This window comes from Lynx canadensis, chromosome B2 (assembly GCF_007474595.2).
Source record: "Lynx canadensis isolate LIC74 chromosome B2, mLynCan4.pri.v2, whole genome shotgun sequence".
In the NCBI taxonomy this organism is placed as follows: Eukaryota; Metazoa; Chordata; class Mammalia; order Carnivora; family Felidae; genus Lynx; species Lynx canadensis.
Window position 1 is genome coordinate 18,528,743 of NC_044307.1, and position 25,397 is coordinate 18,554,139.

At 40.4% G+C, this 25,397-nt stretch overlaps 1 non-coding gene and 1 pseudogene across 1 annotated transcript; one reads left to right on the forward strand and one right to left on the reverse strand.

The window, feature by feature from the left end:
- Positions 1-21,966, reverse strand: part of LOC115514868 — a 52,857-nt pseudogene extending 30,891 nt beyond the window's left edge.
- Positions 21,967-23,467: 1,501 nt separating this feature from the next.
- On the forward strand, positions 23,468-23,552 carry TRNAQ-UUG. The gene has a single exon. It is a non-coding gene; the product is annotated as a tRNA-Gln (tRNA).
- Positions 23,553-25,397: the final 1,845 nt, after the last annotated feature.

The window sequence follows — 25,397 nt, forward strand, 5'->3', positions numbered from 1 at the left end:
GGAAATCATTTAAGACTGGAAAAATATTTAGGAAAGCAGTGATGAGGGGTGAAGATGATAGGGACATAATAATTGTTTTCTATTTTTATTTTGTGTTTCCTTTGCAGAAGAGGTAATGAATAAAGAAAGCATTGGAGAAAAATAGTTTTGAGACTTTTTTTTTTCCAGAATAGTTATATGGTGAGGGTTGAGCAGACAGGAGAAAATCTCACAGGTCCATCATTAATGTAGTTTAGGCAGCAGGAGGAAGTTTTGCTGATTTTAGAGTTTGCCAGAGGGTTTGGACGGTCTAGGTCAGATCAACAGCTGGGGGCAACGTAGGTAAAGAAAGTGCAGGGAATTGTCAGAGTAGAGAGAAAAGTCAAGGATATGTCAGCAATAACACAGTCGCAGCTGACTTGATGAGATAAGGTACTTTTCATGGCTCTTTAAATTTTGCTTCGTTTTATAACTTGATGCGTTTGTGAAACAGAGTAATCAGAACACCTTAATGATTGACTTTGTGGTTTTAATGAGGAGTTAAGTTTTTTTTTTTTTATGAAACACGTTTACAGATGCATTGTGGACCTCAGTTCTTGTGTGGTCTGTTTTCTCGGATGATATTGTTGTTCTGTTTTTATCCATCTGCCGTGTCATACCTGAGGCAATGATGGGAGGTATCCCAGGCTTGGCTCCTGGAAGGGAATGGCATGTCTTTGGGAGGCTGCCCTCGTATTTCTGGATTAAAGAAAGATGTGGATTAACCAGAAAAATAAGAAAGCATGTGGGAATCAGTCATAATATCTTTAGGTAAAACAACTGAAGACATTTTGCCTGTTGTTTTCAAAACGAGAAACCAGCCCCAACGGGCTCTCCACCATGTGATAAAAACAAGAGAAAAAAATTTTTATCAAGTTACAAAATGTAACAACAATGTAGCAGGGATTCCATTGTGCTCCACTATGTGAGTCTTAAGTGAGTCTTAAGCACATAAGACTTAAGCACATGAGCACTCACTATGTGAGTCTTAAGGTCTTGCTTGACCTCTCCGTAGCCCAGTGTTCTTGTCTGTAAAACAATAGGAATGACACTTGCCCTTCTTACTTCATAATGTTGTGAAAGGTAAATTTGATACAGTATCTGAAAGTATTTTTGAATAATTTAAAGTGTTACATGAAAGTAAGTTATTATTCCTGTATTATATTATATTATATTATATTATATTATATTATATTATACTTTATTTATGGTCTAGATTCTGGTCTCACCCAACTTTCTTAGGTGGAGTTCTCTAGTTGCAAGACATGGAATAGGAAATTGGAAGCATGCCATGTAGATGAGATCACAAGCTTGAGGTCGGAGTCGGGGACAGGCGAGTTTGAACTCCAAGTATACGGTTTCATATTGGGTGACGTTGGCCAATTGGCTTTTCTGTGCCTCAGTTTTTTGTTTTTATTCTGTAAAATGGAAATAATAATAGAACCCACCTCATAAGTTGGTGTGAGGCTTATATTAAAACATAAAATAATACGTGAGATAATTTGGATGAACTCTTAATAGAGTGCCTGGGTCATTGTAGGCATGTGATAAAGATTAGCTTCAGGAAGGAAGATATCTCAGCTACTCTGGATAAATGGCTGGGACCTTGGCAATGAGCTCTGGAAAGAATTGTTGCATTGGTGAATATAAATTTTATAAAGCCAGGCAAATTCTTCTTCTTCTTCTTCTTCTTCTTCTTCTTCTTCTTCTTCTTCTTCTTTTTTAAAACTGGAGATCCATCAAAAGCCTTTATTAAGATCTTTTCCTTCAATGGTTTATTTTCCAAACTGAAGACCCTGCCAGATTCTGAACGTAATTGTTCCTTAGTTAGGATTAGCCCAGAAAGCACAAGTGGATAACATGATATTATGTTCAGTAGGCATTGTGATTAGTGGGAAAGACTTTATTCATTCATTCATAACCCTCTACTCATCTTACCATGTGAAAACAAGGAAAATAAATCAAGTAACAACAACAGAAGAGCCTACACACACACACACACACACAAATATATATATGTATATTACATATAATATATATATACCTATACATACACATATACCCACATATATATCTCATACATATACGTAATCTTTTAAATATAAGTATATATGTATTCATGTGTATTTATATGTAAATATACATTTACAGAGCACCCAATATTACCAAGTGTTACAGACAATATAGTAATGATGAATAATTAAATTAGACATAGATTTTTTTTATTTACAAAGTGTTACGACCTATTCTGAGTATTTTATATATCTTAACTGATTTATTGCTCATATTATAAGGCAGATAAATGTTACCATTCACACTTTACAGGTGAGGAAACTAAGGCTCAGAGATATTCAGGAACTTGGTCACATAAATCATAAGAGTGGACTGGAATTTGAACCTAGTTGACCTAGGTATGGTGCCCACTCTATGAAGAAATAGAACTAATAGCTAGTTGTTAGCAAAAAGTAAGTGATGCAACAAATTCGTATTGAGACGGAGAAGAATAGAACATCTGCTCAACCCAAATCTCTATCAAGTGAGATCTCTGACAGCTTAACAAACCAAGATTAATGGGAGGAGAATGTGAATTTTTGTTTTAAATGTACTCAGTGTCCCCAGTGGATGATTAATAAAGTTGAATTAATTATTCCTGGAAAAACAAATATAGACATCCCATTTTCTGTAACTCTATTGCTCTAGATCAAATGGAATTATCACATAGAGAATTGGAATCAAAGGAATACATTGTGCATTTTGCATGTTAATTTGTTTATTTATTTATTTACTTATTTATTTCTGTTTATTTTCTGAGAGAGAGAGACAGAGCATGAGCATGGGAGAGGCAGAAAGAGATACACACACACAGAATCTGAAGCGGGCTTAAGTATCCAAGCTGACAGCACAGAACCCAATGCAGGGCTCAAACCCACAAACCATGAGATCATGGCCTGAGCCAAAGTCAGACGCTGAACCCACTGAGCCACCCAGGTGCCCCTCATGTTAATTTGTTTAATGCTTTCAGTTTAGATTATTCAAATATACATACTCAGGCATGTAGAGTTTAAAGAAATGTGAGAATTGGGATGCCTGGGTGGCTCAGTCGGTTCAGCATCTGACTTCGGCTCAGGCCATGATCTCTCGGTTTGTGGGTTTGAGCCCCGCGTTAGGCTCTGTGCTGACAGCTCAGAGCCTGGAGCCTGCTTCGGATTCTGTGTCTCCCTCTCTCTCTTCCCCTTCCCCACTCGCAGTCTGCCTCTCTGTCTCTCTCAAAAGTAAATAAACATTAAAAAAATAGAGAAATATGAGAATTGATAAAGAAACAACATCGTGATGTAAGTTTATGTGGGGTTATCCATAATCTCATCCACTTGAAGAAGACCTCACTTCATGGCCTGGAGAAATATATTAAGGAGCAGAAACTAAAGGTAGTTTGTCCATTTTGTGTATGCATGTGTGTGTGTGCGTGTGTGTGTGTGTGTGTGTAATCCAAAATACATAGCAAATCTTGGAATATATTTTATTTTTCTGAAATGAAGGGTAAAACCTTAAAATTAAGTATTATGGAATCCAAGGTGGAGCAAAAAATAAAGGAGAAATCAAATATGGCCAGGGCTATAGAACTGAGGCATTCTGGTTGCACAGAGCATGGGTCTCTCTCCTTACAGGGTGGATGTCCTCTCTAGTGATCACCTCACTGCAGTTGGGTCAAGAGAAATCAAAGAGTTGAGCCACCCAGGACCTTTTATAATTCTCCGAGCCTGTTTTAATCTGTTTATTTGCCTCCAGGTCATATTCCAACATAATTTAGCACTCATTGTCAAACAATGGACAGACACTGCCGTTGTCATTGAATGAAGAAATAAAAAGATTGCCTTTAGTCTGCTAACATTCGTATGCGAGGTTTTTTTTTTTTCTTTACTCAATGTTTCAAATGCCCTGTACTTCCGTCTGATTGGACATTGTAGGCTTTGTGTTCGATCTCTGAACCCTCAGTGGGCTCCGATCTGAGATCATGTTGATTGGCTCAGTCCTGGATCAGATGTCCCAGCCTAGGAGTGGGCGGGGTTGGCCTCGGCTCCCTGAACCTAAAGGCTCCTGTGGGCAGCTGGGAAATATTCATATTTTAAGAACACTAATCCACCTCTTGTAATTTTTTAGAGATATTTATTTCCAATCTATGGTCCAATCTATGGACTAAAATAGTTTTTCAGCTTTCCTTGTGGGGAATGGTTTTTTTGATTTGTGTGGTTTTTTTTTATTATTATTATTTTAATGTTTATTTTTGAGAAAGATAGAGACAGAGCACGAGAGGGGAGGAGCAGAGAGAGAGGGAGACACAGAATCGGAAACAGGCTCCAGGCTCCGAGCCGTCAGCCCAGAGCCCGACGCGGGGCTCGAACTCACGGACCGCGAGATCGTGACCTGGCTGAAGTCGGACGCTTAACCGACTGCGCCACCCAGGCGCCCCTTCTTGTGTGGAATGGTTTTATTCCTTACGTTCTTTTTCTCCCTTCTCCCTAAAACTGTCATTTTACCTCTTCTTTTAGCATGTATTGTGATCATAGCTACTCGTAAAAATTTTGAATGATTTGAGATACCATAATTTTTGCATGAATATATAATTTTTGAAGGACTGTTTGATGAAGGGTGGGGACTAGAAATGCAAGATTGTCAAGAATGAGAAAGGGTGGGACAGGCTGTGGAGGAAGGAAAAAAAATGTGAATTCTGTTCTAAGACCCATGCTGTTTGGACTCGCCTGAAATTACCGAAATTACTGAAATTGCAGAAGATACTGTTTTCCTAAAACTCTTAACTAAGATAGAGATATGTAAATATCTGTTTTTTTCCAGTTACTTCCCCTCCCCAAGCGATTAAAAGAAAACATCACAATTCGGCATAAATACATCTTTTTAAATATAACGCTTTCATTCCTTGCTGAACAGTTGTGCAAAGATTAGCAAAAGGCTTCTTACTAAAGTACGTAAGGCACTTTAACAAAAGCTTAGCTGTTCTCCTGGCTTCTCTTCTCTCTTTGCTCCTATCCATTCCAGAATTAGTGCTTAAGGTATAACTGATCATTTTACTTCCTTGGTCAAAAGCCTTAACTAGTTTCTCACAGGTGTCCCTGTCCAGTTAATTATATTTTGAGGGAGGCATCATGGGATGGTGGACAAACTTGTGTTTTGGAGTCAAAGAGTAATGGGTTCAAATAGCCTCCAAGTCTTACGTCATATGTGGTCTTAGACAAGTCATTGAAACTCTCAGGGTATCAGTGTCAGTAATTCACATCATACCATGTTGTCACAACTATTATGTGTAACAAAAACATTAGCTGTGAAATCGTATATAAATCATTCAGTATCTTTATTCATTAGGAATTTCCCATTATATCTGTTTTTGATCTTACAGTACGTTGTACCATTATTCAAATGTATTTTATTGCAAACTTAATCGCAGTTTTCTTATGGACAAGGGCTTTTTCTTATAGCCTCTACTTGATAGGAACTTAGAAATATATGTTAACTTAATATTTTTTGAAAAAAATCTTATTTTGAGAGAGCGAGAAAAAGAGGGAGTGTGTGTGCACAGTGGTGGAGGGGCAAAGAGAGAGGAAGAGAGAGAGAAAATCCCAAGCAGTCTCCGTGCTCAGTGTGGAGACCCGGGCACGATGTGGGGTTTGTTGTAGGGCTTGATCCCATGACTGTGAGATCTTGAGCTAAGCCAAAGTCAAGAGCCTGATGTTTAACTGGTTGTGCCATTTAGGCACCCTAACTTAAAATTAAAGAATACTTGTTTAGCTTCTAAAATGTAAATGTCATTTTATGCGAAATTAAGGCATTGAAAGAGCAGAACATACGTGTGTGTGTGCGTGTGTCTGTGTATGTGTAAAATGTCTCACCATTATTTCAAGTGAGTCTGGTTTATTTGGTACAAATACCAGAGGGTCCTATTAAGATTTAACCTGGCTTGGGCACCTGGGTGGCTCAGTCAGTTAACCATCTGACTCTTGGTTTTGGCTCAGGTCATGATCTCACGGTTTGTGTCCTTGAGCCCTGTGTCAGACTCTGTGCTGACAGTGCAGAGCCTGCTTGGGATTCTCTCTCTCTCTCCCTTTCTCTCTGCCCCTCCCTTGTTTGTGCTCTCTCTCTCAAAATAAATAAATAAGCTTAAAAAAAGTAAAGATTTTATCTGTTTCTATAAAAAACCTGCAAAAGAATGAACCTGACCACTTTCTTACACCACACACAAAAATAAATTCAAAATGGATGAGAGACCTAAATGTGAGACAGGAGACCATCAAAGTCCTAGAGGAGAAAACAGGGCACAACCTCTTTGACCTCAGCTGCAGCAACTTCTTTCTAGATATGTCTTCAGAAGCAAGGGAAGTAAAAACAAAAAATGAACTATTGAGACCTCATCAAGATAAAAAGCTTCTGCATAGTGAAGGAAAAAAAATCAAGAAAACTAAAAGATAACCTGTGGAATGGGAGAAGATATTTGCAAATGACATATCGGATAAAGGGTTGGTATCCAAAATCTATAAAGAACTTAACAAACTCAACACCCAAGAAACAAATAATCCAGTGAAGAAATGGGCAGAAGACATGAAAAGATGTTTTCGGAAGAAGACATCCAGATGACCAACAGGTACATGAAAAGGTGCTCACTCATCATCAGAGAAATACAAATCAAAACGATAATGAGATGCCACCTCAGACCTGTCAACATGCCGAAAATTAACAATTGAGGAAACAACAGATGTTGGCGAGGATGAGAAATCCTGCACTGTTGGTGGGAATGCAAACTGGTGCAGCCACTCTGGAAAACAGTATGGAGATTCCTAAAAAAGCTAAAAATAGATCTACCCTATGACCCAGCAATTGCACTACAAGGTATTTATCCAAAGGATACAAAAATGCTGATTTGAAGGAGCACATGCATCCCAATGTTTATAGCAGCACTATCAACAATAGCCAATCCAGGGCGCCTGGGTGGCTCAGTCGGTTGAGTGACGGACTTCATCTCAGGTCATGATCTCGCAGTTCGTGAGTTCAAGCCCCGCGTCCGGCTCTGTGCTGACAGCTCAGAACCTGGAGCCTGCTTCGGATTCTGTGTCTCCTTTTCTCTCTCTGTCCCTCCCTTATTCGCACTCGGTCTCTGTCTCTCTCAAAATGAATAAACATCAAAATAAAATAAAAACAATAGCCAATCACAATGGAATACTATTTGGCAATCAAAAATAATGAAATCTCACCATTTGCAACAACGTGGATGGAGTGTATTATGTCACAGCGAAATAAGTCAGTCAGAGAACAAACAGATGGTTGCTGGAGGGTAGGTGAGGGGGGATGGGCTAAATGGGGGATGGGCCTTACGGAGGCCACTTTTCAGGATGACGACTGGGTGTTGTATGTAAGTGATGAATCACTGGGCTCTACTCCTGACACTAGTAATTCATTGTATGTTAACTAACCTGAATTTAAATAACTAAATTGAAAAACATAAAGATTTTACCTGGTTCTATAAAATAACTTATAAATTATCTCCATGTATGCTTTTGAGGAATCTGTTTTTTATTCTTGTGTTCACCTTACAGAAAACTCTCTGTACTTGAAGCTTCTCAGTGATTCTCCTTGTTCTGTGATAAGACCCCCCATGTTGGACTGTCGGCCTGCTCTTTCCCAGGGAACATCAAGCATTCGATAACTGTTGGTGAAAGTAATGTAAAATATTAAGAAGGCCTTAAGAAGGTGAATGACATCCGTGCAAAAGGGGAGACAGATAGAGTGCCCCAAATAATCCGTATGTTTGAAAATGCCCACATAAATTTAATACTGGTGGAAAAATTGTATAACTGTTAAAGAAAGCTCCTCAGAATGTTTTCTTTCCCCCATTTATATTAAGTGGCTTCATTTTAGAAAATATAATTTTTTATAGTGGAAAAACCACCTGGAGATTTTTTTGTCACTTTTTTTTTTTCCTATTGCTGCTACTTCCTAACTCCAGTGTCCCTAAGGTAATTAGTGGCTGAAATTTACATCATTGGCTTTGAGATTCTGTGAATATGAAGGAATAGCATTGTATGGTGACATATGGCGATGAGCATAGCAGAGCATATAAACTTGTGGAGTCGAAACCTGTGCACCCGAAAGTAATGTCACATTGTGTGTCAACTGTACTCGGATAAAAACAAATTATTTTAACTATTAATTTGGGGTCGCTCAGTCAGTTAAGTGTCCCACTTTGGCTCAGGTCATGATCTCGTGGTCCACTGGTTCAAGCCCCGGGTCAGGCTCTGTGCTGACGGCTCCGAGCCCGGAGCCTGCTTCGGATTCTGTGTCTCCCTCTCTCTCTGCCCCTCCCCACTCGCACTCTGTCTCTCTCTCAAAAATGAATAAACATTAAAAAATTTTTTAAAAAGATGTGATTTTTTAGTGACAAGTTTTTGTCGAGTCCCAATTCTTACTGTACTGCCACAATTTCCAACAAAATTTTGGAGATTTATGCAGATGATGGGATTATTTGGGGGATGATGCTTTAAATACACATATATAAATATATGTGTGTATATATGCATATATATGTGTACATATATATGCATATATACACACATATATATATAAACATTTATGTTTATTTCTTTCTTTTTTTTTTTTTTTCAACGTTTATTTATTTTTGGGACAGAGAGAGACAGAGCATGAACGGGCGAGGGGCAGAGAGAGAGGGAGACACAGAATCGGAAACAGGCTCCAGGCTCTGAGCCATCAGCCCAGAGCCCGACGCGGGGCTCGAACTCACGGGCCGCGAGATCGTGACCTGGCTGAAGTCGGACGCTTAACCGACTGCGCCACCCAGGCGCCCCTATGTTTATTTATTTCTGAGAGAGAGAGAGACAGAGTGCAAGCAGGGGAGGGGCAGAGAGAGAGGGAGACACAGAATCGGAAGCAGGCTCCAGGCTCTGAGCTGACAGATATTCCAATACTATGGAAGCTGTTCTGAAAGTGCTGGTCGAGTGCAAGATGAATATCTTTGACTGGAGTACATCAGAGACAATACGGTGAAGTCCGTATTTTGATATATCTAGAGATGAATAATATCTGGTCATTGATTGCTTCATTTTTGATGCTAAAATTGGTTGTTGGTTTATGGTGATGGTATCGTGACTCATCTGTGATTTTCCCTTTGAAATTAAAAAGTCTGTGTGATTACTTGGGTATCAAACAGTATTCACTTCTTCATCAACCAGTCACTTTTGACGGCTTTATGTCAATTGATAATCCTTGCCAGAAATAATTCATTAAGAATTGCAAGATGATGGCTTTATATTCTACCATTTTGTCTAAATTTGTTAGCCGTAATTCTTCCATAAATAGAACTTGCTTTGACCAACTGCAATTATTTTGTTATCTTAAATAGCTTCTTCTAAATGACAGGGTACATGTAGAAACAGTTTTCACGGTATTAGGTCATTGGTAGACACTTTCCTCTACTTGAAAAGCCAAAGGCATGATTTTATTTATTATTTTAGTTTTCAAAGGCATGATTTTATATTTAACATCAGAACCATTTTTCCCTCATGACTCTAAAATACATCTCAATAAGGCAGTTATTACAAATACTTTGAAAATTAAATAAATTTAGGAAATTGGTATGTTAGGAAAGTTTTCACGAGTTTGTAAAGTGATGCATTATTCCTCAGCTACTTCTCAGTATCTTCCTTACTCTGGATCATACCAAATACTTCCTGCATATTTGATTTTATGTTTCTTAGAAATTTAAATTTGAATGTTCTTTCTTTCTCAACTCATGTCTCCAAAATTGTTATATTCCCCTACATATTAATAGAAAACCCATTCTTTTTTTATTTTTTTAAATGTTTTATTTATTTTTGAGACAGATGGAGACAGAGCGTGAGCAGGGGAGGGGCAGAGAGAGAGGGAGACACAGAATCCAAAACAGGCCCCAGGCTCCGAGCTGTCAGCGCAGAGCCCGACTCGGGGCTCGAACTCGCAAACCGTGAGATCATGACCTGAGCCGAAGTCGGATGCTTAACCGACTGAGCCACCCAGGCGCCCCTAGAAAACCCATTCTTATAAGGGTCTGGGATCTGACTCCCAAGAGCTTTAAGTAGAAGATGTGAAGAATGGAAAGACAAAGACAACTTTCATTGTTTCTTGATCAAATGTTGTACATGACCTTCACTTCTATATTTGTACATGTTGTACATGACCACAGATTTTTTTTTTTTCTTATTTTGTTTCTTTTTGGAGAGTTTTATGTTTTCTGTCTTTTTAAGTAGCAGATGTAAAAGTTAAAAAGGCGTAATTCTTGTAGCCAATATGGAGCAGATAGTCCATATCACAGTGTGTCAAGCTCCTCAAGGATGCTCTGTATTTGGAGAAAGGCTTCCGGGAGTTTTTTGTTTGTTTGTTTGTTTTGTTAACCATAGTGTATCCTCACTCTTCACTCTGATATTTGAGAAACATAATACAGAGTTTAAAGTACTTAAATGTTATTATGAGTTTCATCTGGCAAGATTAAGCTATTTAAGTTTTCTAAGGTATTATTTTTCTTAAATTTTTAAAAATGTTTTATTTTTTTTGAGACAGAGAGAGACAGAGCATGAACGGGGGAGGGGCAGAGAGAGAGGGAGACACAGAATCCGAAGCAGGCTCCAAGCTCTGAGCTGTCAGCACAGGGCCCGACGCGGGGCTGGAACTCACAAACTGTGAGATCATGACCTGAGCCGAAGTCGGACGCTTACGTGACTGAGCCACCCAGGCACCCCAAGTTTTCCAAGGCATTATTGCCTATTATTCTTTAGTAATTCTTGCCAAACTGTTCCCTGTGTAATCCCCAATTATAACAAACCATCCCTTGTTCAGACTAATAGGATATGGTGGACAGTCTGGGTGGCAAAATATTTTGAAACAAATTCTACACACACACACACACACACACCCACACAAGAATTATTTTTCTCTAAAAGCAGGTATATGACTAAAGCGGCAAGAAATAATTGTTACATAATAAAGTTGGGGGTAAAGTCTTCCTTAATGAAGTGATACCTTTTAATTAGCTCACCGTTAATAAATCGTCCGTGCTTCCGGAGTCCTTGAGAGGATTTGAAAATAGTTGGCTCCGTGAGGGAATTCATCATCTTTTCAAACTATGCTTGCCCTGTTTGGTCTTTTTTGGAACATGGTTGGTGCAAAGGAAAATTTCCTAAGTTTTAATAAGGTTTTACTGTTTAGCTCTCTGCACGCCTTTCCAAAGGACCATACACATCCATCGATGCAAGCCTTAATTGTTGGCACAAGGATGTTGATTTGATCATGGGCTAATAATAGAAACTATATGGAGTGAAGTGAGTGAAAAAACTGTCACCCTGTGCATGTAGCGTCTAAAAAGGCAATGTGACTCTGTGCAGGGCCAATTACGTGGATTAAGATGGGTCTTTGTTGGGGCGCCTGGGTGGCTCTGTCAGTTAAGCGACTGACTCGGGCTCAGGTCATGATCTCACGGTTCCCGGGTTGGAGCCCGTGTGGGGCTCTGTGCTGCCAGTGTGCAGCCTGGAGCCTGCTTTGGACTCTGTGTCTCCCTCTCTCTCTGCCCCTCCCCCACTCGCACTCTCTCTCAAAAATAAATAAACCTTTAAAAAAGAAAAAAAGACTGAGCTCTGGAACCACAGAGAGCTGTCTCCAGTCCCCACCGGGTACCCGAACCTCAAGGTCTCTGAGCCTCAGTTTACCCATCTGCAAAATAAGTATGGTGCTCAGAGTGCATGCATTATAGGGCTGTTGCAAGAATCAAACGACGTACTGCCTACAAAAGTGCTTAGAAGTGCCTCGCAAGGTGGCTTCATTAATTCCCGTCACCTAAATTCCATCGTCTTGCTGGTGAGAACCAGAAGCTCTGATCTCTTCTGTTACTGTCAGACTCACGTAGTTCACTCCTACTTACCGTTGCCATGCGGGTATCACAAAAACACTGCACATTTAACAGGCGCAGCCTGGAAGCTTGTATTTCGTTCCTCAAAACTGTGTTTGCATTGCCTGCCCCACCTTTCCTTTCTCAGTAAATGGCACCACAGACCATTGATTTACTTAGGCCAGAAATCTCAAATTGGTTTTTCGTTTTTCATTTCCCCTCATCTTCCTCATTCAGTTCATCAGCAAGGCTTCATAGCTGAGTCAAGTGGTTCGCCCTGTAGGTTGCTCTACATACACCGTTTGCTCCTTGGTAAACTTGCGAGTCTGAATCTGCCACGTTTTCTGTCACACAGGACTAAAGTGTGAGGCCACACCTGTAGGGCTCCTGTACCCTATGCTTCTGGTTGCTTTCCATCAATGGGGAGTCTTGTTAAGGGTTAAGAAGGAGAGAAGAGAGAAGTCATATAATAGTTCCTCCCTCCTCCTTGTGAGGTCAAGGCTGCATTGAGCTGGCTCTGTCCCTCCACCCAGGGTCACTGTTCTACTCAAGAGAGATGACTTTATACGACTCTCCTTCCAGTGTCTGGTGATGGCTGTGTGTCCTCATCCCTTCACGCCTGATGGTAGAATCAGCCTACTCCTAAATCCATAGCTCTGTGATAAAACATTTGTCATCATCTCATTTTGAGAATGCCTGCATTTCTACTGGGACTTTTTCTGATACCGACCCTGAACTTGGGCTTTCTTGGTGATTAACCACAACAAAATTCCCATTTTGCGTAATGTGGTTAACTGGTAAACTAGCCTTACGCCCGCCATGTTGGAACATGGGGTTCATGTCTCTCAGAATTTTAACTGAAAGTCTGGCATGACCCTTCGGTTCCTTGGTTTCTCCTCAAATTGTCACACACTTCTGCAGTTCCTGCAGGATTTCTGCCTTGGAGAGGAGGGGATGAGGTGGGAGGAAGCCACCATACGTACACGTTTGGCTGCTTGATTTCCTTATTTTTACCTCCTTCTTCAGTTCCCACTCCACGTGGAGCAAAAGGGGGGAAGAGTCCCCACTGCCTCTTGCTTTCTGGTTGTGACTTCTTTTTGATGTTCTCCGTCTTGAGAAGACATTTCCCCTCTCCAATTATCTGAAGCTGAATGTTACCATAGCTGAACTTTGCTGAGAAATGTGATCTATTGGAGGGAGGAATAAATAGACACGCATTTAATAGTTTCAAAATTTCATCACTGGTTATACATAGGTCAGATATTTACTTAAACCTTCTAATGGCTTCCTAGTTGCATATAATATGTAGATTGGTTAACATCACCTGCATGTTCAGCAAGGTCTGGCTCCTATTTATATTTCTAACCCAAGTTCCCAGTATTCTCCTCTGGGGCTATACTTAGGTCACAGCCAAACTTCTTTCCTTTCCTTTCCTTTCCTTTCCTTTCCTTTCCTTTCCTTTCCTTTCCTTTCCTTTCTATAAAACTATGTCCTACCTTAGGACCTTTGTACAAGCTGTTCTTTCTGCCTGGAACAATTAATTTCTTTTGCTCTTTGCATGGCTAAACAATTTTTTTTTTAATTTTTTTTTCAATGTTTATTTATTTTTGGGACAGAGAGAGACAGAGCATGAACGGGGGAGGGGCAGAGTGAGAGGGAGACACAGAATCGGAAACAGGCTCCAGGCTCCGAGCCATCAGCCCGGAGCCTGACGCGGGGCTCGAACTCACGGACCGCGAGATCGTGACCTGGCTGAAGTCGGACGCTTAACCGACTGCGCCACCCAGGCGCCCCTAAACAATTTTTTTGCTAGTCTCATTAAAAAAAAATTTCCATCTTTCCTAACCTTCCCCCACAAACTTGTCCCTTAAAATTCTTCTCTATACTATTCTTTGGGTTCTTCTCTGCATTTTCCATTCTTATCATACTTGCCATTGTTTTATTCATTTCTCAAGTTTGTTTTATTTATCATGTCCAGTAGAAAGATGGTTTTATAATGTCAAGTATAATGTATATATTTGTATACCACTGTATTTCTGGCTTCTAGCACAGTGTCTGGCATAAAGCAAAACCATAATAAATATCTGTAGAATAAGAGGCTGAACAAAGCACAGGGCCTAGTACAATGAGTATCAATGCTCAATAAATGCACATTAGCATTGCTATTATGAAACTCCTTCTAATTACTATGTGATAAACTTGAGAAGATTTACTTACTAGAAGATTTACTTACTAGAATCACAATATATGACATGGCATCCTTTCAGTGGAAACGTGTGGTAGGGAAGGTCTTCTTGAAGAGATTTGTGGGTTTGGTTTTTGTCTAACCAAGTGGACTCCACTAAGATTCACTGAAGACCTACACAGTTTTAAATGGAATTAGATAAGCAGACAAAGCACCTGCTTGGATTGAAAGAGACCGAGAGAGGGGCACCTGGGTGGCTCAGTCAGTTAAGTGTCTGACTTCAGCTCAGGTCATGATCTCATGGTTTGTGAGTTCGAGCCCTGCGTCGGGCTCTCTGCTGTCAGTACAGAGCCCGCTTTGGATCTTCTGTTCCTTTCTCTGTGCCCCTCTCCAGCTTGTGTGCCACCCCCCCCCTCAAAAATAAATAAACATTTTAAAAAAAGAAAGAGACTGAGAGAGAACAAAATAAAGATGTCTTTGGACTCCCAAATTCTATTGGCAGAAAACAGGTTGAGAACACTATGTAGCTGCAAACGTGGGTTACCTTTCATTAAAAAAAAAGCAGGGAAGATCCAAAGAGTGGAACCAGGCATCTAGAGGACAGAGCTGAGAGCCATAGAGAAGCATTCCAACCTTGAGACTTAATCAAGGAACTGCCAACATTTGCTTGTTTGGATTTCATCATTGTCGTGGACTCAGGATCCTGGCCTCCCCTTAGCACCTTTTCATAGTTCCATCCCGCACTGTATCAGGGTTCATCTGTGTGGCCAATAGGCTGCAGCAGAAGTGCTGCTCTGTCATTTCCAAGGTTAGGTTACAAAGGACAGCAGCTTCCATTCTGAGATCTTTCTCTCTCTTTCATTTCCTCATCATTCACTTTCACTAAATATGTTGATATTTGTCCATATGATACCCTTTCAGAACATCTGGATCAGTATTTTTAGAAGGGTTGCTGCGTGTTATATTTTGCATGGCGCAATCCTGAGTTATGCCTGTTTGTCCTAGAATAATTGTTTCCTCATTGACTACCCAAGTGTTCTGGATTGGATGATAAATTACACCATAACAATTATTATTAACATCTCTAGCATCCTACACATTCAGCCATATGTCCATTTACATTTTGTTAAACCGTACCATTGTGTGGTGTGTATGCAGGCACGTGTGTGTGTGTGTGTGTGTGTGTGTGTGAGAGAGAGAGAGAGAGAGAAGCAGAGACAAAGAAAGCTGGGTTTGCAGGGCGCGTGGGTGGCTCAGTTGGTTAAGCGTCTGACTTCAGCTCAGTTCACGATCTTGCAGTTCGTGAGTTCATTCCCTGCATCGGGCTCTGTTCTGATGGCTCAGAACCTGGAGCCTGCTTCACATTCTGTGTCTCCCTCTCTCTCTGCCCTTCTCCCATTTGCACTGTCTCTCTCAAAAATAAATAAACATTAAAAAAAGCTGGCTTTGCATCTCTCAATTATTTCTCCTCCTTCTAAAATGTTTTTATAATTCTCTCCACCTTCCTGGCCAAAAGTAACTAAGCAGAGTTAGGAAAGTCATAGTCTGTAAAAGTGGCTGCAAAAGGTGTTCTCATTTGTCTCCTGGAACCTCAACCCTTATAGTAGCATATCCAGGTCTTAGAAAAACCAACTTCTACATACAATGCTTCAAGTGTTTTTTTGACCAATTTTATTTCATTTCTTTTTTCTTCCATGCAGGACCTGAAATGTGGAGGGGAAGGACTCAGTCAGTACATTCCTATGTCGTGTTTAAACACTGACAAAACATTTGACAAGTACGTTCCTTCATGGTGGATTGAATGCATTTTATTTTATTTTGTTTGTTTCACTCTAGGTTAAATATGGGGCAATTATAGGTACCAAGCAGCCCGAGTTTGATTCACCTTAAGGATCAGGTTTGTGGGAGACATGACCTCCCTTCCTCTTGAGATTTATCTGTGCCCTTCCATTCCTATATGACTGTTGGGGATGGGGCCATCATAGTAATGGAAGTATAGCTTGGAACCATGCCTTACTTACCTCTCAGGAAGTATCTAAATTCTTCGTCCAGTGTAGGAGCTTCCAAGATCAGGCTGTGGCACCTGCTGTTTCTCTGTGCCAGGAGAGGAAGTGCAGTAGTGGTGGGTGTGGGTTCAGAGGGGCTCTCAAGGTAGATGGTCTCCCTTTGAATCTCAGGCTTTTATGCCTTATGACCATGTGACCTCAAATAAGATGGTCAACATTCCCCAGCATCGGTTCATCAGTGAAGTAGAAATAATAACACCTCATTGGATTATCTGAAGGGTTAAATGAAATAATAGATATAATGATTTCAAAAGAGTACCTTGAACATGCTAGGCATCCCATAAGTGTTAGTTAATACTGTATATCAGGGGTTCTCAACAGGGATTAGTTTTGGCCTCAAGAGACATTTGGCGATGTCTGGAGACTTTTAAAAAAAAATGTTTTTATTTATTTTTGAGACAGAGAGAGACAGAGCATGAGCAGGGGAGGGGCAGAGAGAGAGGGAGACATAGAATCCGAAGCAGGCTCCACGCTCTGAGCTGTCAGCACAGAGCCCGACGCCGGGCTCGAACTCCCGGACTGTGAGATCATGACCTGAGCTGAAGTTGGATGCTCAACCGACTGAGCCACCCAGGCGTCCCTGGAGACATTTTTTTTATTATTATTATCATGACTGGGACTAGGGAAGGGTCTGTTAATGGCATCTGGTGGTCGGGGGCCAGGGATCTTGCTAAACATTCTACAATGCACAAGCCAGCCTCTACAACAAAGGATTATGGGGTTCAAAATGTCAATAGTGCAGAGGTTGAGAAATCCTGTTGCATATATCAATGCTGTTTGCTCATTGTAATTTTACTTAATTTCTAATCTGACTAGCAGAGAAAATAAGGTATCAGCTGGAGTGGGGCCTGTCTCTCTGTGAAGACAATTCAGTGCCTCAGGGAACATGCCAAGCAGGCAAGATTGTATTTTGCTGAGATGTCATTCAGTGCTCAAGGTGGTATCACGGAGGTATAGAGTAGCATGTTCCCAGCGCCCAACTTTTCTGTGTTAGGACTTCAGACCAGGAAAATGGCCAGGGATGTCTGCAGGACATTATATGCAAGGGAGTTAATTACAGACTCATTTACAGTAGTGAGAGTTGGAACAAACCTAAATATCCAACAATAAGAGATTATGCCATGGGGAAAAAATCGAGTCATATGGAAAATGCCTATAATGTACAAAGTGGTAAATATGGGTTACAAAATAGTATTTACATCATCAGTCTTATTTTGTAAAGAATAAAAAGGTATATTTTGCTACCTGGCTATGAGGAACGGACCTCAATATTTCATCAGTGTTTATATCAGGGTCGTGGACTAATGGATGACTATTGTGGGGCTTTTTATACAATTAAATTTTGCATAATGTGCAAACATAAGCATATATTTCTATAATCACAAAAGTAATAAGTATTGTATATGAGGGGAAACAGAGAGTAATAATATGCCACAGGACCTAATTCAAAATGAGCTCATGTCTGGTCTGGTTCCTGGTCTAGGGTCTGACTACTCACTCCAAGGGGACACCAATCTCTAGACTTACCTCTCCGTACCTGATAAGGAGTTAAAACTGTGTATTAACCTTTTGATGTGCATTGTGTTTCTTTTTAACTAAGGGAGGTATTCTTAGGAAACCTTTAATTACAAAGAACTAGGATTGTAACTAAGGACCTTCCCCCCACCTTTAGGATGATAATCATGAATTCAACATCTAATTATTTAGATTAAGTTTTTAAGATATTTCATGAGTGCCTTACAATGCTTATCAAAAGAACAAAGAAAGAAACTGAGGAAACCATCTCACTGTGGTTAACACATCATGTTTGATGTTTACTAATGAAATCTGTTTACCTTCATAACTGTATAATAGGGCCATTAAAGACAATAGATACAGTAGTTTAAAAGTAATAAAATTTACAACAAAGTGTATTTAATTTGAAATTGAATTGCCAGCAAATGGTGTCCTAATGAACCCTTGTGTCAATGGAGCTCTAACCAAATTAAGGGAAATCATTTCTATCACAAGAAACTAAATCAGCTGTGAGATCCAAAAAGGCCATTCCTCTGGTGGGGGTACAGTCATTGTCACAGATGGCTCTGCTGATGGAATTAAGCTTAAGTTAGGAGAAATGAAATACAAGATCCTTCTTAATTCAAATGAATTTGGGAACGCAGGCAAATGTTAGAAGCTCAAAATTAAATAAATAAATAAATAAATAAATAAATAAATAAAAAGTGAATAAATAAATAAGTGAGTCATAAAAAAGAACCTCAAATAAAGGCAGTAAATGTTAACAGGAGGAAAAAAAAAAGCCTGGGGGACATTTTTGAAAGTAGAAATAGATCTTGATTTCTGGCCATTGCATTACAAAAATAAAAAGTTTATGTCATATCAGCTATTCAGCTATTTGAACGATTCCTCTATTTCCAAGTTTCTTCATCAGTTTATAAGATTGAAGGAGAGGGGGGCTGAAAATGAAGTGGCAAAATGTCTTACCAAATATTTGATCTTCGGTAATTTCTGAAACGAGCCACATTTTAATTACTGGGAGATCAGTATTGACTACAGGGAGTCTTGAATTTTATAGAGATCACATTTCAAAAGCTACTCATCTCCCCAACTTTAATCAACGGTAGTTGTGTGGTATTTATCTAATTCTCAGTTAATCTGACACAATGTTTGAGGAAAACATCAAATTGTGTTGTGGTTCCAAAGGCAAACCTTTTCATTATCCCCATTGTCAATTTCTCTTCCTTTTATCTCCCCTCCTCTTGTACCCGCTGCAGAGTGCCAAGTCAACCATTAATTGCACATCGAGATGTCTGGAAAGAAAACAGGCCGGCCGAGCTCTGTACTCTCACAGACGTAACTCACGAATCAAAGGCAGCAGCAGCAGGACCTTGCTGGAAGGTGAGACTCTCATGACTGACTCTTTCTCGGATGCAAAAATGTGAAATGATGAGATCAACGGTTCTTGGCTCGCTGTCCTGGTTGGCTTTTCCTCCTGCCGGGACCCTCTAGAGAAACAGTTTCAACAGGTCTTGGTAAATACTTTTGAGGAGAATTCTACGCTCAAATAGAAGGGCTAAAATTCTCGACTATAAAGCATTGGGAATTCCTCAAGAATGGTGTGCACAGTGCCAGGCTGGGTTCCCACTAGACAATGAGGCAGGACTGTCTCCATGCAAATGAGACAGGTTTGAGATTTGATGAATCTTCTGTCTTCTGTCCCTACTCATCTGACACTCGCTTTGAGGAAGGTTGTAAATGCAAGAGAGATTGTGGTATAATTCCTCAGACTGGCATTTCTGCCCCCTAGTCACCATTCGATTATCTTCCAAATTGCTGTGTTTCAGAGAGATAAAGATTTTTTATGGCTTGCTGACTTGAAACAACCACAAGAGCCAGCAAAGAAATGACTAAGCGGCCATGCATAGTAATTCCATTGGTAAATGACAAAATCTTTGTTTGTATGACATTTCCAAAATTACTACAGAAGATGGATCTAAAATACAAAATGTCACATTTGGCATGCAAAACTATCACAATATATTTCAGTATAAAATTCATAGAGGCGTTTAATTTAGAATGTGTTTAATAACTCGGTCTGCCTGCATCAGTAATCCTGCCTTGAGGTTTAAAGAGCTTGTCTTATTTATTCACATGGCGTTAATTTTTTTAAAAAAAAATATTTTTGGAAGCCAACATATTAAGGTTAAGTCTTTATTGTTAATTAAGATTTTCTAATTAAGCCAAAAATAATTGTTATTCTGATTGGTTTTTAAGTATGACTTCTGTGAGAAAACAAAAGAAGTTTAGCAACTTCCACTGTTTATTTAGCTGTGATTTGATTCCAGAAGCATACTATCTATATGGAAATATATATTATCGCTCACAAAATAAAGTCTAGGCAGGATTAAAAGGTACTTCACTGTTGGCTGCAGATTAATGGGTAGCTACTAACTCCAGGAGCCAAGAGAGTACAGTAAACTGCTTCGAAGAACGGCATTATTTTTTGCTTAAAGCACAATGTAATAGAGAATTCTTTGAGGTCAAATGATTCCAAAGACTATTTGGGACTTGTGAGTATAGAAAACATGACTTAATGACATTTGAGTTATTAATAATCCCAGTTTAATTTTTGTTTAATCTGAAACAAGTCCATTAAAAAAATCTTATCCATTTGGATAAACTTTCCAGCACTTGCTAAAAATGAAAATGGCCTATTCCTAAAAATGAAAATGGCCTATTCCTGTGAGTGGAAGGTAAGCAATGAAGTTCAAATGCCCCATAAAATATTCTTGACTCCTGTTCTTTAGTTACATACAATGTATGCTAAGTTTTAGGTTAAAGCACACACAAATGCTACTCCGTCCTTTAGGTTGTTTTTTTTTTCTCTCCTTGGAAGCCCATGGGGTAAGTTGACCTCATGCTTAAACTGAATAAAAGTATCTATCAGGTGAAGGGTTTGTCTGACCTACTTTGGACTTGACTCATCAAGGTGTTATAGGGACCAAGGGCAGGCTGCCCCAAATGTACCACAAGGGCACACAGACTATTTTGAATTGAAGCTATGTGAGAGATAGCCAGTGCAAGACCACTCAGATCCTCCTCTGTCCCCCTGAAAATAGGAAATAAATCTCCCATATGAAAGGTACCCTCCCTTTACTAAGAAGTGAAAAGACATCCTTATCACCAGAGATTGGAACTTTCAAGCGAAGAACGCTGTAGAAAGCTTGTTATTATTATTATTATTTTTTTTTACTGATCTACAATCTCAGTCCAGATTTTGCTTGGAATTACTTCCTAATTAAAACTCTTAAACACCCGTTTTCTTTATCCTGTCTCTTTCTCGCAACATTATTTTGTTTCTTCCTAATCTCTTTCTCGCAACATTATTTTGTTTCTTCCTAAAATGTCTAAAAACTGCTTTCCTTGGTCATTTCTTTATGTCTCGTTTTCATTATTGGGCCTCCTTGTGCGTGTCAAAAAACGTTGGCTTCTTTCTCCAGTTCATCTGTTCACGTAAACTTAATTTTCAGTCCAGCAAAGACCTGGAGGGGTAGAGAAAAAAGCAGTTTCCTCTCCTACGGCATCCTGTGGTCTGTGATTAGTGTCAGAGGTAAGGGTTTTTGCCTTCCAAACTCTTGAGTTTGAAACTCACGGCCCATACTCACCCTCCCAGATACCTCGAAGAGGCACGATGTGTGGTTTTCAGAAGTGTTGGTATCCTGTTAATTCTATCTTATTATAATAGATGAATGGTTTCTGATGTCACAGATCATTAACATACCATGCTTAAAAATTGGCTAACCTTTCCCCTGGCGTAATTGGCAGGCTTGCCTTTTGACCTCCTAATTATATATCGTGTGTCCTCCTCTGTTATCATTGCTAATACCTGACAATTACAGGTTGAGCGAAAATAATTGTCTATTTCCCCCCACCCCCAAGAAGTGCATTGTGGCTAATTGTGTGGTTTCATCCAGTTCCTGCGTATTTCAGGAGACCTGCCTTGTCTTTAGGTTGAGCGCGGCCAGGCGCCTCAGCATCTTCAAGTACAGATGAAATGTGCAAGAGGCCTCAAGAACAAGGCTCCCCGAGGCTCCTACCGCCTCAGGGTGTCCCTGCTTGGTCGACCAGGTGGCTGTGTCTTCCAGTGGCAGCAAATGGAGCAGCTGAAGACTAGAACACACCCAGTGAGGCATGATGGAAATTTTTATGATCTGGGGCTCTATTTCCACGAAAGCCTTTATGTGGTAAGCTGGCCTTTTTGCACACATTGTCCCTTTTTATGTAGCTTCCTCACTCTTCCTATCTATCCATCTTTTCGTCTCTACTCATGTGGCTTGAGATATTCAACTTTGCGGAGTGAACAGAAAGGGCTGCATTCATTCATTCGTTCCTTCAGCCAATACCCAATGAGCCCCCACTATGCACCAAGCATGTGTTGTGGACCATAAAGGGACACCCTAAGTCCCGTGTAAAATGGAAATGCTGTCTTTATTTAGCAACCACATATATGGTGGATGCTTGGTCTAGTTCTCCTCCTTTTTAGGATTTACACGCTGAGTGATTAATGATGTACATTGTTGGGCGTGTAGTACATGGATAAGCGTGTAAGCAGCCAGGGATGCTGATTTTAGGTGAGAACCAAGCTCGAGGCCAGAAGAGAAGTTGGAAGGATTGTTCAGAAAATACATTATGGATATAGGGAGGGGTTCTGAGTAAAGGAGGAAGAAGGTGGGTAAGGTTAACCAGTGACCCTGGATGCAGGGATGAGAAACAGGCTGGAGACCATCAAGTTCCCTTTGGAAGCAGAGAGAAGGCTCAGCCTCGTCTGGGGCATGTTCCATGAAACTCTAGCCCTCCCCCCCACCCACACACAAAAAAGAAAGGAGGGTGGGGAAGGGCATCTAGGGGACTCAGTAGGTTGTGTCTGACTTCGGCTCAGGTCATGATCTCATGGTTCGTGGGTTTGAGCCCCTTGTCGGGCTCTGTGCTGACAGCTGGGAGCCTGGAGTCTGCTTCGGATTCCGTGTCTCCCTCTCTCTCTGCCCCTCCCGTGCTTGCGCTCTGTCTCTCTCTGTCTCTCAAAGGTGGATAAATGTTAACAAAATAAAATAATAATAATAATAATAATAATAATAATAAAGGAGGGTGGGTTAGTCCTGGGACACTTACCACATGCTGGTGCATTGGACGTTGAGCATGAGCACAGACTGTCCACAAATACAGAATTGCCTTTTACACTATTAATTTGAAAGAGTAAAACACACATCTTGAGGGTCCATATAGGTATCGCAGAGTGATATTTAAGAGAAAAGCTAATTTCTCTCTAAAATAGATAGGAGTGTGTTCTCTTTCTCCATTTCCCCTTAGGTTTTATGCTAAAAGGTATCCTTTTAATTAATTTTAGCATGTGGTATTTCATTAAGGGTTGTAATCCATTATTCACATGAATATACTCTGCAGATAATGTCTTGTATTTATTCTGACCAACTGAAAAAATTAAAATAAGAGGCGAGACTGTAAAAAATGAGCCATTCTGTATGGTAGGTCTATAAACTACACACATAGGCTGTCATTATTTACTTGTTCTGAGAAGAGAATTATCAACCTTCATTTTTTTACCGCCTTTACTTTCTAGATATCTAAGACCCTTGAGGATAGTGTTCTTTTTGTTGTTGGTTGGTTGGTTGGTTGGTTTTTGTCTTTTGTTTTTTTTCTTTTTAATGGTCAACAACTCTGTAGTGAAGTTTAAGAATAGAAAACATATGGGGCGCCTGGGTGGCTCAGTCGGTTGAGTGTCTGACTTTGGCTCAGGTCATGATCTCACGGCTGGTGGGTTCGAGTCCCACGTCGGGCTCTGTGCTGACAGCCCAGAGCCTGGAGCCTGCTTCGGATTCTGTGTCTCCTTCTCTCTCTGCCCCTTCCCCATTTGTGCTCTGTCTCTGTCTCTTAAAAATAAATAAATGTTAATTAAAAAAAAAAAAGAATAGAAAACCTATAGCATCCATAAAAGCCACGCCGTTGAATAATGTGTGCAAAGCCTCAGGTGACCTCTGTGTTTAGAAGTTGATGGGGCTTTGGGGCGCCTGGGTGGCTCAGTCAGTTAAGTGGCCGACTTCGGCTCAGGTCGTGATCTCGCGGTCCGTGAGTTCGAGCCCCGCGTTGGGCTCTGTGCTGACAGCTCAGAGCTTGGAGCCTGTTTCAGATTCTGTGTCTCCCTCTGTCTGACCCTCCCCCGTTCATGCTCTGTCTCTCTCTGTCTCAAAAATAAATAAACGTTAAAAAAAAAAAAAAGAAGTTGATGGGGCTTCAAAAACAAAGAAAACGAAGCCTGCTTACTGCTGGGAGCCTAATAGACTAAATAGACATTTGGTAAAAGTCACAGCTTCATCCCAAGGTGTATCCACAGTCCACTTCAGATAGGATTTGGAGAACTGGCCGTGTTGATGGTGGTGAGAACACCAGAGGTCTCTTTCAAACAAGAGACCGGAACTCTTCCTGGGAAAGAATTCTTCCTGAGAGAAAAGGAATCCCCGCTGAAAAACATTCACTGGGGAGTCAACTCTCAGTAGGCTCATCTGTGAGATGAGGTTAAAAATATGTGCCTCTCAGATGCATCGTGAGAAATGATGGAGATAATACTTGCGGAAATACACAGAATTCAGAGGCTTCTTTTGTTATTGCTATCATTATTCTGTTTCTTTGATAGTGGAGCCCATAAATGTTTCCCCAGTGGACTTTCATTTGAATATCTATGACATGTTCATATTTCAAGTAACTTTCAAACTAACCTCTGCTTGAGAACAATGTCGGTTAATGGTTTTTTCCTCTAATGACTGATCCCAAAGGCTTTGTGAAGAAACGTGGGATACTCGTGAGAGGAGTTAGTCTAGGGTGGGTAGGGAGAGGACATTTTCCCTGGGGGAACCCACTGTCTCTGTGGAACCAGACTTTGAGGACGTGTTCTAAGAAAGCAGCAAGCATAATTTAACCCCTGAGCTGAGGTCTTGGTTCCTACCTATCACCTCAGAGGAATTTCAGAAATGTGGTGTTACCCAAAATTTCAGTATATTATACAATTAATATTAATATTTATTTAGAGGATCTTAAGCAGGTCCACGATCAGCGAGGAGCCTGATGTGGGGCTCGATCCTATGACCCTGGGATCATGACCTGAGCTCATGACCGACCCTCAACTGACTGAACCACCTAGGGGTCCCTAAAAGACAGAGCATGAGTGGGGGGAGGGCTAGAGAGAGAGAGAAACACAGAATCTGAAGCAGGCTCCGGGCTCAGAGCTGTCAGCACAGAGCCCGACATGGAACTTGAACCCTTGAACTGTGAAATCATGACTTGAGCCGAAGTCAGATGTTTAACCGAATGGGCCACGCAGAGCCCCAAAATTTAGCTATTTTTTTTAAAAGAGTTCAATCAACACCTAACAGGCAGGTACATTCTTTTTGTGCCTTTTAATTAAGTATCTGAAAATGTAAAGCATGGAGATAGGTTACAAAACATATTATTCAGTTTGCTTTCTAGGGCCATCTTCATTAAGAACTGTTTTATGAGGCGCCCGGGTGGCTCAGTCGGTTAAGCGTCTGACTTCGGCTCAGGTCATGATCTCACAGTTCTTGGGTTCAAGCCCCGCGTCTGGCTCTGTGCTGACAGCTCAGATCCTGGAGCCTGTTTCAGATTCTGTGTC